At 32.5% G+C, this 12,500-nt stretch overlaps 1 protein-coding gene across 8 annotated transcripts in view; it reads left to right on the top strand.

Moving 5' to 3' along the window:
• Positions 1-12,500, top strand: part of LOC135207178 (fat-like cadherin-related tumor suppressor homolog) — a 304,650-nt gene that overhangs the window by 348 nt on the left and 291,802 nt on the right. For 6 of the 8 annotated variants that reach the window (XR_010312927.1, XM_064238782.1, XM_064238772.1 and 3 more), the window contains exon 1: positions 6,511-6,604. The exons of 1 other annotated variant lie outside the window; for it this stretch is intronic. The gene's annotated coding sequence lies outside the window, so the exon portion shown is untranslated. Of the gene's footprint in view, positions 1-6,510; positions 6,605-12,500 lie in introns of those variants that run through there. One more of the 8 variants, XM_064238756.1, reaches the window with a different exon arrangement.

Raw genomic sequence — 12,500 nt, 5'->3', positions numbered from 1 at the left:
TTATTATTATTATTATTATTATTATTATTATTATTATTATTATTATTATTATTTGTTGCTGGTCCTACATTGCAATAATATTTTTATCGTCCATGTACAATACCTGTATTCATGATCACATTTCTGATGGATACCATCCAATGTTAATATCCCATTTATAACGACTGGGTCGGGATTGGGTCGTACAAGGGGGGTGGGCCGATCATGCGGTATTTTAATCAAGAACTCTGGTAAATTTTATCAGTTTTTATGCCACAAATACGACCAACCTTCCTTGCATAATACTCATTCCTAATTCTGGGAATTTCACTGTAAAACGGTACACATTTGTTCAGAAATAGAAATATTGTAATGTTTTGTTACTTGTTCCAAGAACTTTGTCAGATTTTTCCTAAATATCTCAAGGATTTCATGCTATATTCTGTAAATGATAAATGGAGAGAAATGATCGCTTCGGCTTTCAAACGTCAGTCATTTCATGTAATGAAGGATACGTTGTCGGTATTTCCCATTTCATTCGACTATTTCCCTCATTTGAAAGCCCTAATTTTTTTATATATTTTTTTTAATTTGTATTTGAAATGTAAACTCAACGAAGAGCAGGACAACAGAGCCAGTGCAAAATATTTGACAGAGTGAAGTGGAGTAGGATGGTGTGGATGTCTTACCCTAAATGTCCCTTTCATCGCTTAATGAACTTTTAGGTCCCAGCGCTTGGCCATTGGCCTAAATTCTATACTCTGTTCTTATGCCAGCTGGGACTCTAATGTAAAGATAAATAGTAAAAATTTAAGTATACCTTATTTTGACTAAGCCACAGCCGATTAACAGCTCTCCAAGGTCTAGCCCGAAGGATTAGATTTTTTACGTGTCTAGGAACCAATTGGTTACCTACCAACGGGTCCTACAGCTTATTTGGAATCCGAATCACATTATATCGAGAAATTAATATCTAATCACCATAAACAAATTCCTGCGATTCCACGTTAGGAAGCATGGATTCGAACTCGGGACCACCGAATCGGTAGGCGAGCGCGTTAACCGCTCGGCCAACGAGTAACTAACGTAGCCAGTAAGTTTGATATGATGTCCAAGGGGTTAATAGGTCTGATATGACCCTGCCCTCTGTATTCAGTCTCGCCAGCAAAGAGACACTGACCCGGAAATTAATTTTCTATGCAAGTTGAAGTAAATTAATTATCTATGTAAGTTGAAGTAAATTAATTTTCTACGTAAGTTGAAGTAAATTAATTTTCTACGTAAGTTGAAGTAAATTAATTTTCTACGTAAGTTGAAGTAAATTAATTTTCTACGTAAGTTGAATAAAGTAAATAATTTATCTAGTAAGTTGAAGTAAATTAATTTTCTACGTTAAAGTTGAAGTAAATTAATTTCTATGAATTGAAGTAAATTTAATTTTTCTACTAAGTTGAAGTAAATTAATTCTATGTAAGTTGAAGGTAAATTAATTTTCTATGTAAGTTGAAGTAAATTAATTTTCTACGTAGTTGAAGTAAATTAATTTTCTATTATAAGTTGAAGTAAATTAATTTTCTACTATTGAAGTAATTAAATTTTTCTACCTAGTTGAAGTAGGGGGGAAAGGAAGTTTCTACGTAAGTTGAAATAAATTATTTTCCTAACCTAAGTTTGAAGTAAATTAATTTTCTACCTTAAGTTTAAGTCATACTATAATTTTCCTACCTAGTTTAAGTACTTAATTTTTCTACGTAAGTTGAAGGTAAATTAATTTCTACGGTAATTGAAGTAAATTAATTTTCTACGTAAGTTGAGTAAATTAATTTTTCTACGTAAGTGAAGTAAAGTTCATTCTACGTTTAAGGTTGAAGTTAAATTAATTGTTCTACGAAGGTGAAGTAAATTAATTTTCTTAATGTAATAAAGTAAATTCAATTTTTTCTTACCCGAAGTTGAAAGCTTAATTTTAATTTTCTATGTAAGTTGAAGTGAGTACAATAGTGTTAACCCACGCGCTAAATTGTTCGTGTAAGTATTGACAGTTGCACTGCAGCCTCTTCGAGGTACAACGAAGTGCGCAGAAGAGAAGATCGTTTTCTGGGTGGGTTGACCCTCATGATTTATTTGGGCGTAAAACGGGTTATTCGTAGTCGTCCGTCTCCTCTGTCGCTTACGCTGCATTAACTGTAATCTCTTGCGGTCTGAATATTACATTTGTCATCAGCAGAAGATGAATTGCTCATCTCATGACGAATGTCAGGTTCCTGGAGAGAGAGAGAGAGAGAGAGAGAGAGAGAGAGAGAGAGAGAGAGAGAGAGAGAGAGAGAGAGAGAGAGAGGGCAGGATGGATACCAGGATCCAAGAGAGATGACAGGAAGCGTTTATTCTCTTGAGTTAACTCCCGGATACCTTGTGACTTCCATGTTAAGTACGTTGCTTATATTGTTAGCGACCAACAACTGTAATTGTCGCAAGTATCTATGTAACATTCCATGTAACACTTATGCCCTGCAATCTTGTGTGTGTGTGTGTGTTGTTCAATCTTAACCATTCATTGTCCATTCAAAATTCAATGGATAGATTTTCTTTGTACACTGTACGAGTATGAAAGCAATACATTTTTTTATTACCCATAATATTAATGAAATCTTAAAATATAGTTTTATGTTAACGCGATTTGAATATGCATGTGTATGAGAGAGAGAATTTAAAAAAAGTCTACGGTAGACTCAACCCATTTTTCACTTAGTATGAGTTATGTTGACTAGGGTACAATTTATATAATAATAATAATATTAATAGTAATAATAATAGTAGTATGAGTTATGTTGACTAGGGTACAATTTATATAATAATAATAATATTAATAGTAATAATAATAGTAAGAACAATATTAATATATATTTGATAATCATCATAACAATTATTATTATTATTATTATTTGTTAGATTTATCAAATATATCTTATAAATGGTTTGTCATATAATGTACTTTACCGGTGTGGTTTCTTGACAAAGTAGGGCAACATTGCATTAACTTTGCGCATATGTTAATAATGTATAGTATACAACTATCTGTAATTGTTTTGTTTTGATTTATATCCCCACTAATCTACTTTTTTGTTTTTTTATTTTTTTTATTTTATATACTTAACCGCGTATGAGTATCAGATTCCTTGTTAGCTTTCCAAACAAGATAATGGTCAGTGTAGTTAGTTTGCTATGAATGTTCACATTATATGACTATGATAATAGTAGTAGTTCACTTTCGTTCCATTCACTGTGATGAGAAGAAGCAAAGTTTAGCGTGGGAAGAGCAACTAATAAAACCTTTGTAAGACGTTTATTGCGACTGTAATGTTGGATTTTGTGATAACTTTTAGCACTTCTTTTCGAGACGGAAATTCAATCTGATGTCTGTTTACAGCAGTTAATTACTTTCGTTACTTGGAAATGGCGTTCTTAGTTCGTAAGTCCTTAATTTTAGATGAAACAAACGCGTAATTATTTTGCACGAAATATATAATTTCGAAATTGGAATGAATGCATAATTTATATGTGCAAAACTATATTGACAGGTTAGATGAACTATTGTACGTATAATTTATGTATATCAAGTTATTTATGCAAGCTTCTGATTTATCCATGGATATCGACATAGCAATAAATTGCATATTAATATATTTAGAGTTAAAACGGGTCCGTAATAAGTAAAATGAGAGACCAACTTTGTCGTAAATATATTTAGCGTTAAAACGTTTCCGTAATAAGTAAAATGAGAGACCAACTTTGTCATTAATGTATTTAGCGTTAAAACGTTTCCGTAATAAGTAAAACGAGAGACCAGCTTTGTCCTTAATGTATTTAGCGTTAAAACGTTTCCGTAATAAGTAAAAGGAGAGACCAGCTTTGTAATTAATGTATTTAGATCTAAAACGTTTCCGTAATATGTAAATTGAGAGACCAACTTTGTCATCAATATATTTAGCGCTAAAACGTTTCCATAATAAGTAAAAGGAGAGACCAGTTTTGTAATTAATGTATTTAGATATAAAACCTTTCCGTAATAAGTAAAATGAGAGACCAACTTTATCATTAATATATTTAGCGCTAAAACGTTTCCGTAATAAGTAAAAGGAGAGACCAGCTTTGTAATTAATGTACTTAGATCTAAAACCTTTCCGTAATAAGTAAAATGAGAGACCAACTTCGTCATTAATATATTTAGTGCTAAAACGTTTCCGTAATAAGTAAAATGACAGCCCAACGTTATCATTAATGTATTTAGCGTTGAAACGTGTTCGTGATAAGTAAAATAAGAGACCAACTGGGTCGTTCGTATTCGAATTTAATGTAAAATATGCCCTAGAGAAGTGTTTTGTAAAGGAATTATGTCCCTTGTAAAATAAATTTACGAAGCAGGTTATATCGGAGCCCAAAGACGTTCAATTTTGAGTAAAGTGGAGTTTGCCATTGCAAAGTGGGTTGAGATAGGCGTATTGTAATAGGCTTAGGCCATTTTGTGCTCTTGCGGAAACCTTTTCTGGTCGCTTAGTCCGCCTCAATTCTATTATGCTGAGAGGAACCGCCGTCCCCCAGCCTTAAGTAGGCAGCATAGGGAATATAGTGATTGCTGATGATGAGGTTTTGAGGTATTGCTTTTGTTATGAATATATTTTTCATTCCTCAAATAATTTCCAAGAAAAGTAATTTATATCTTCGAAAGTTAAAAATAGAAAGAGATCTTTTACACCCCAATGGGGTAGTACCTACAGTGCACCTCACGGTACATAGTAGGCATTACGTAATGTATTTTTGCAGCGTCCCTTCGGTGCGCCTACCTGCAACTCCTTTCATTCCTTTCACTGCCCCTCTATTCATTTTCTCTTTGCCTCCATTCATTTTCTCTTTGTTCCATCATTCTTTCCACCATCTGACAGTTGCTTCATATTGCAGCACTGAGATTTTTCTCCTGTTACGCCTTTCAAACCTTTCTACCCTTAATTTCTCTTTCAATGCTTAATGACCTCGTAGGTCCCAGCGCTGGCCTTTGACCTAAATCTTATATCCCATTCCATCCAAGATATAATTTTTCTATGTCCTTTAAATTCTTGTCAAGATATATATGCCGTAATTATCGAAGTAGAATGAGGAAAGAATTCCATTTAAATCCCTAATTTTTATTTTTGACCGTTTCCAGTATTAAACGTTAATTCTCCTAATTTTAATATAGTTTGTCAAATTAGTTTTTATTTTTATTGTAGAAGTTTCTATGAAAGACAGAAGTGTAATTATCATGCCAGCCGTTATTCATGTAGGCTTAAGGAAAGCTTCGATTAATTTGATCAAGTTTATTTTTTATTTTTTCTTGTTTTATGTTGGACGAGCACCATGTTCTCAGTATCTTATACATTAGGTAGTATTAAACGGTTTTATTTTTCTTAACTTGTGTTCTTTACCACGATTTATATTTTCACGTTAGATGTAGCGTACTAAAAATATTTAATTGTCTTGTATGATTTTAATCAGTTGAGTTGTGTGAATTTCATATTGTGCCGTATTTTATGAGTGTCGCCCGTGGTTTTGCACGTGCAAACAATTCCGTAACCATAAACAGGCCAAACATTGCATAAGTAATATATTGTTTTACTTTTAAAAGAAATAAACACCACCGGTCACTGTAATACACCTTTCCTGTGACATCGCTTCTCTTTCTGGTCATGGCCTCAGTTTTGGTATATTTTTTTGTTCAGAAAGTAACTGACGTTGCGGAAACGGTGGTCACCAATTCGATTTATCGGTGTTAAAAGCTTTTTCCCCCCTTTTCATGCGAGCTGAAAAATAGGGTATCGTTTTTAGATATACTTTTAATGTTTCCAACTAAAATTTTTGATATCTCAAACTAAAGCTTTCAGCAGCAGCTTTAACTTCTTGAATAGTATTTTGTGTTTGAAATTTCAAATATTTTCATTCCGTGAAAATATGTACTCCGTATTTTGGTAAATCGTTGCAAATTATATTTAAAAAAAAGAAAAAAAAGTTTCTTATAATGCTTCCTCGGGTAGTGTTAGACTGTCGACTTAAGCTTAAGAGGACGATTTTGACAATGATTATTTTCGAATGATGGGCCGAGCCCTTATTTCTTAGGCTTATATATATATATATATATATATATATATACATATATATATATATATATATATATATATATATATATATATATTATATATATATATATATATCATATCTATATATATATATATATACATACATACATACATACATACATACACACACACACACACACAGAATTTTGTAAATTCAGATTCAATCTCTCATATCTTAAACTTCCAGGTACACTGACTAAAATATTTTCTGGTTTTTTGTCAGTTGTGGCAATATATCGTTTTCCTTCTCAATTCCTTGGTAGCGATAAGATTTGCCTTATCAGGTAGATACGGAGCCGCGTGTACCGTCCCTTATCTTCCATTGATAAAACCTTGTTAAAGCTGTAATTTTATATCGGCGGTTAGTCGTTATTGATGGTGTAGAAGTGAATGTGTTGCATACTGGTTAGAGTGTAAGTTTGCATCTGGCGTTCAAAAGAAGAGATAAGGTTGTGGTGGTAGGTAGAGGCTGTTGCGTTTTGTGTTGTGTTTTGTCTTTTCCTTCACATTTCTGTGTAGAAAAATCCGGAACACCGGAAGATACCTCCACAAAAACGTCTGTGTTTTCTGGTATGAACCACGCACTTCCACGCGTGGTCGTATACTCTTTCGTACTCGAGTGAAAGCTTTCATACACTGAGGCACGCCTCTCTCTCTCTCTCTCTCTCTCTCTCTCTCTCTCTCTCTCTCTCTCTCTCTCCTCTGACATGTTGTCGACTCAGGCAATTACTCAATCTTTCTCTATCACAGTACGACGGACATGTGACTCAACCAATTTTGAATTGCCTCCGGTGCAAACGGCTCCCCTCCTCTCCAATCTCTCCTATTCTCTCTCTCTCTTCTTATCATCTCTCTTCTCTCTCTCTCTCTCTCTCTCTCACACACACACACAAAAACGACGATAACCGTACTTTTCTATTGGCTGCAGTTGTGCTCGTTAAAAATCAATCAGTTGTGGAGTCGTGTTTTCTTTTGCTCTGACCCCCGAGCAAAAACTGCAACATGTGCTTATTTGTGGTGGTTGTCGATGGTCACAGAAAAAGAAATGCATGTATTTTTATACTTCTTTTCGTTAATGACAGGTTTGAGTTCTCTTTAATCAGATATTTCAAAAGGAATAGTGAAGAGTTTAATGAAACCACTTGTGAAAAAATATCCAGAAACGCGCGTACAGTTCATGTGTATCTCACATTTTTCTGTGTTATCTATATATATATATATATATATATATATATAATATATGATATATATATATAATATATATATATATATAATACTGCTGCTAAAAGTGAGTGCGAACACGTTCGATTTGTGTAAGGTTAATATGTGACTCTCGCTTAATGATATCTTTCTAACAAAAGTTTTATTTTAATCCCATAATAGTAAGTGCAAGTGAATTGCTACACACATACAGTCATAATCCTTTAGGCCAATTCTGCTGAATCCCATTGCGTTTGATCCAGGAGCTATACGACTGTAGTGGATCGCAACCAGGAGAGAATCGGCATGGGGCTTACAAAATGTTACCCAAAAGAATTTCTCCTCTAATCCGTAAAGTTGTATTGTAAATTTATGCATATATATATAATATATATACATATATATATATATATAGATATATATATATATAATATATATGTGTGTGTGTGTGTGTGTGTGTATATATATGTATATATATATTATTATATAAATATATATTATATATATATATATATATATAATATATAGATATATATATATATGCATAAATTTACAATACAACTTTACGGATTAGAGGAGGAAATTCTTTTGGGTAACATTTTGTAAGCCCCATGCCGATTCTCTCCTGATGGAGTTCTTCAAGGCCTTTCGACATCTTGTCCTTTACTTAGCTAAATAAAGGACAAGAATTCGAAAGGCATGATAGAACTCCATCTTTTCTCTTTCCCTCGTGAATTTCGTCTTTATATATTCATCACGTTCCATATTTTCGTGATTCAGTTATACATACATCCATATATACATACATACATACATACATACATACATATATATATATATACACACATATATATATATATACATAAATGTGTGCGTGTGTTTTGTATTTATAGAGTATGCACGTACAGATATGTATAATGTATAACTGTTCGTTATCCGTCTGGAATCGTTATTTTGTCACTTTACGGTATCATTCCCAATAATAATTGATTGTTTCGTTGCAATGTTTGTAGAAGGGCATCTGGCCTTCGGTCTGCAGTTTGTGAGATGAAAGTTTTATTCGTCCTTGAGTAGGACTGAAGAGTGAAACTTGGAGTCCATATCTCGAGAACTGTTAGGTAAGAGAAGCAAGTAGTTCTTGTGATGTTGACCGGTTGTGCAGTATCATGATGGTTTGATATAGATAGCCATTTTTATTATACTTCCCCTGTCACAAGATCGCTTGTCATCATTGATTAGATTAGTGCTTGAAATATTGAATGGATAAAGTTTAGTTATTGTTTTGTTTCATTCGGTTTAAAATTTAAGTTTTATTGCGGGAAACCTGCTATTTAAGTTGATTGTCGGGTAGTTTTATGTTATTTTTTATTAGTTTCATTTTTTTTCAGTTTTTTTCCGTTCTTTAGATCACGTGTCTTGATTTTTCTTATTTCTATTTTTTTTTCGAAGATTCTTAGAAATGTTGCAGGTGCCTATGTAGGAGACATGGAACCGATGTCCTGAAGGATGGAAATGTGTTCGGTTTAGTTTTCTAGGCTACAACTTTTTGGCAAATTTAAAGATGTTCCAACTTAAATACAGTTCGTAAAATTAATTTTGAGAATTTGTAGCCTAATTTTATTCTCGACTTATTAAACTCTTCTTATATACTTAGGTATTAATTCAATGATTAAGCTAGAATCCAGGGAGAGTCTGTGTATATGGCTTTTGACCCAAAATATATTATTTTGAAGTAAAATGTTAATGAAAGAACAAGTTCCGACCAACATGAAAATTAAGAACGAAGATTTCCTTTTGCTCACTCTGCATCTCGGGTCTCATTGTGATCCACTGCTGATCGCAGCAAACTTGCCCTAAAATCTATTCCGACTTTCAAAGCTGTGATGTCTGCGACGATTTTTTTACGCTTATGCTCAAACCTATTTCCCCTGCAGATGGCAGCAGTGGTAGCAGGTTGCGAGCTGGCGAAAGAACGCCATTTACATTTCACGTCTCAGACCCTAAGTATAAGTCCGCCGACGAGGCAGACGTTCGGAGAGGAAATAAGTTCGCCTAAGTCGCGTTCCGGACATAGCGGGAAGCTTGGCCCCCTTGTCGAAAGACCGGATGGAAGCCGCTCTGCAGAATCCCGAGGGAGTAATTAAAAGGGCAGACTTGGACATTTATCATGTTAATTAAATGCGCTAAAATCTGTCATACGAAAAATTTGAATACGGCAAACTTTAGAAACAAAAAATTAAAGGGGTTCATTGGCGGCATCGAAATTATGTGTGTGTGTGTATATATATATATATATGACTATTTATGGTTCAGTGATCAAAAGTCACTCTATATCGTTGTATTTAAACCAGGCAATGGTTCGAATCCGTGGTCTAACTTATTCCGAGGTACAGTGAATTGGCTATTAAGCGTTATTCGAGGCGTATATAATGTTTGCGAATATGAAAAGGTTCACGTTGCATGTGACGAAAATTCACACACATTTATTATATATAATATATATATTATATATATATATGTGTATATATATATATATATATATATATATATATAATGTATGTATATATATATATATATACATATACTATACATATACATATATATATATATATATCTATATATATATATATATATATATATATATATATATCTATATATGTAGCAACGTTTCCGTCTACATTTTTACCAATTTAATGTTAACTGACGCAAGCCATAATATTCCCTTTCCTCCAGATTACGTATGATAGCTTCACCTTATTTATTTCTTTTTTCTCTCCTAACTTTTTGGAAGGAGGCTACTAACTTTATTATTTTATAAAGTGAAATGAAAATATAGGAACTCTAGAATCTTTTGAAGTAGAGCCAGTCGGACTGGAACATATTTCTCTGAGGAAAAAATATTTTGTTGTTTTTTTTTTACGTCCTTCATGTTGCCAAGTCGTTATTCGGACGATTAAGTCGAAACGTTCTCTGTAGATAGTTTACATAGAATACTTTGAACTTCCATGATAGAGGGATGACAAAAGTGAATGTTATATATGGTCGCCTCGTGTCTGATATAGACATATATATATATATATATATATATATATATATATATATATATATATATATATATATATATATATATATATATATATCATAATTATGTACTCTATATTTTATATTTTATCAATTCAACTTCATGTAATGCAGAAAAGAGAAGTAAAAAGTTTATTTTAATTAGAAAATAAATAGAGAAAAATAATTCACTTGCGTACATTTTTTTACGCATCTTTTCCAATAATGGGCAATATGGGTTCTACTCTCGTAACTAAATAAAAAAAATAAGTGCTTGTTTCTCTCTCTCTCTCTCTCTCGCTCTCTCTCTCTCTCTCTCTCTCTCTCAGAGAAAAGAAATTTTAGTCATGCGTTTGATTTTTATGTTGTATTTTTATGGCCCTAGTTGTTGGATTTTCCATTCAGTATTTAGATTTTGTGACGAGTTTCCTTTTGTCTTGAATCGTATTGATACCTGTGAGGTCTCCGTGTCATATTTTCTTAATCGATAATTATATATATATATATATATATATATATATATATAGATTACTTAAAATTATATATATATGAATATATATATATATATATATATATATATATAAATATATATATATGTATATATATATATATATATATATATATATATATAGACAAATAATAACTTCATTTAATATACAGTTATTATGTAATATACGTGATGAAGAAAAATTAGATCAGATAAATTGCAAAATTATTACTGATAAACTTGTACAATTTCATAGTTACACACATTTATATATATATATACAGAGAGAGAGAGAGAGAGAGAGAGAGAGAGAGAGAGAGAGAGAGAGAGAGAGAGAGAGAAATATTGTGTTTATATAAACATACATACTACATACATAAGCTTGTTTGTAAGTATACTTTGTTATAAGCCATGCTCAGTAATCGCAGCTAGCACCCTCTCGCTTCCTGTGCTATAGAGGTAGGGTCGGCGGAAGCCTGCGTGTGATAGTTCGATAAGATATCCATATCACATCGCTGATCAACTGATAAACGCGTTAAGTTACCTTCTAGAGCAGCAACTATGTGACAAGTTGCTCTGCATGACTCATCTCTGTCAACGCTGTATTTCATGACCGTGTTTATAATTTCTTTGTTCTATCATTCCTCAATTTCATAAGTAACATTTTTCCTGCTTTTTTCAGTGACATTGTAATTATTTCTTATTGCAATTGTTGCATATCTATTCGTTTTCATATGTTTATTTATTGTGATCCGTCACTCATCTGAACGTTCTGTTTTGATGTAGCTGGTTCAGTTAGCTTTTGACATCTGTCTAGTTCCTGTTATGTAAACAATGAGTATTCGTGATATTAATTATTATATTTCTTTTCCTGTTATTCGTCTTTATGCTGTAGCGTTTGTACCGATTAATTATCGAAATAAAAACCCTGACACTTCGAACAACAACATGCTGGCCGGTTTGGACCGTTCTGAGTTGGAATTATGTCATTGCAGCTGCACACTAATAAAGGGAAACAAATATTTCTAATATGAGGGAGTGGTCTTGATGGACAACCAGAACAAAACAAACGTTGTGATGTAAAGGGAATTGTGGCTATTACAATTGCATATGTATCTGGTAAAAACAAAAGTGACCAGTAGTTTCTACATGTATTAAGACTTCACAGAATCATACTGATTTGGACATTGCTAGTTTCTCAGGACCTTAGAATGGCTTTGCATATCCAAATGTATTAATGGGCGACTGGAGGTTCCTTAAATAGATCAATAATTTTCATCGAGAAGTTTTTGTCTTGATATTTTCAGATATCTTGTGGTGCAGCAGAAAACTTTAAAGGGGGTTTTAGTTTCATATTTACCAGGTTTTTTTTTTCTTTTGGCTTGTTAAGTTAATTTGGCCTTTTGCTAGCAGAAGCTTTTTAATTTTATTTAATTTTTTTTTTTTGCATCCTGTATCAGTTTTCCAGTTTTATTATAATTGTGATGTTTCTTTTTTAAACAAGAAAGTCTTTTAATGCAGACAGTACCCATTTCAAGAATGAGACTGCTTCTTGTACTTTCTGAAAAAAAATATATAGATATATATTTCTAAACTGATTCTTCTTA

This window comes from Macrobrachium nipponense, chromosome 11 (assembly GCF_015104395.2).
Source record: "Macrobrachium nipponense isolate FS-2020 chromosome 11, ASM1510439v2, whole genome shotgun sequence".
Lineage (NCBI taxonomy): Eukaryota > Metazoa > Arthropoda > Malacostraca > Decapoda > Palaemonidae > Macrobrachium > Macrobrachium nipponense.
Note: the sequence above shows the minus strand (reverse complement) of the source record. Positions and strands in the feature narration are given on the sequence as shown.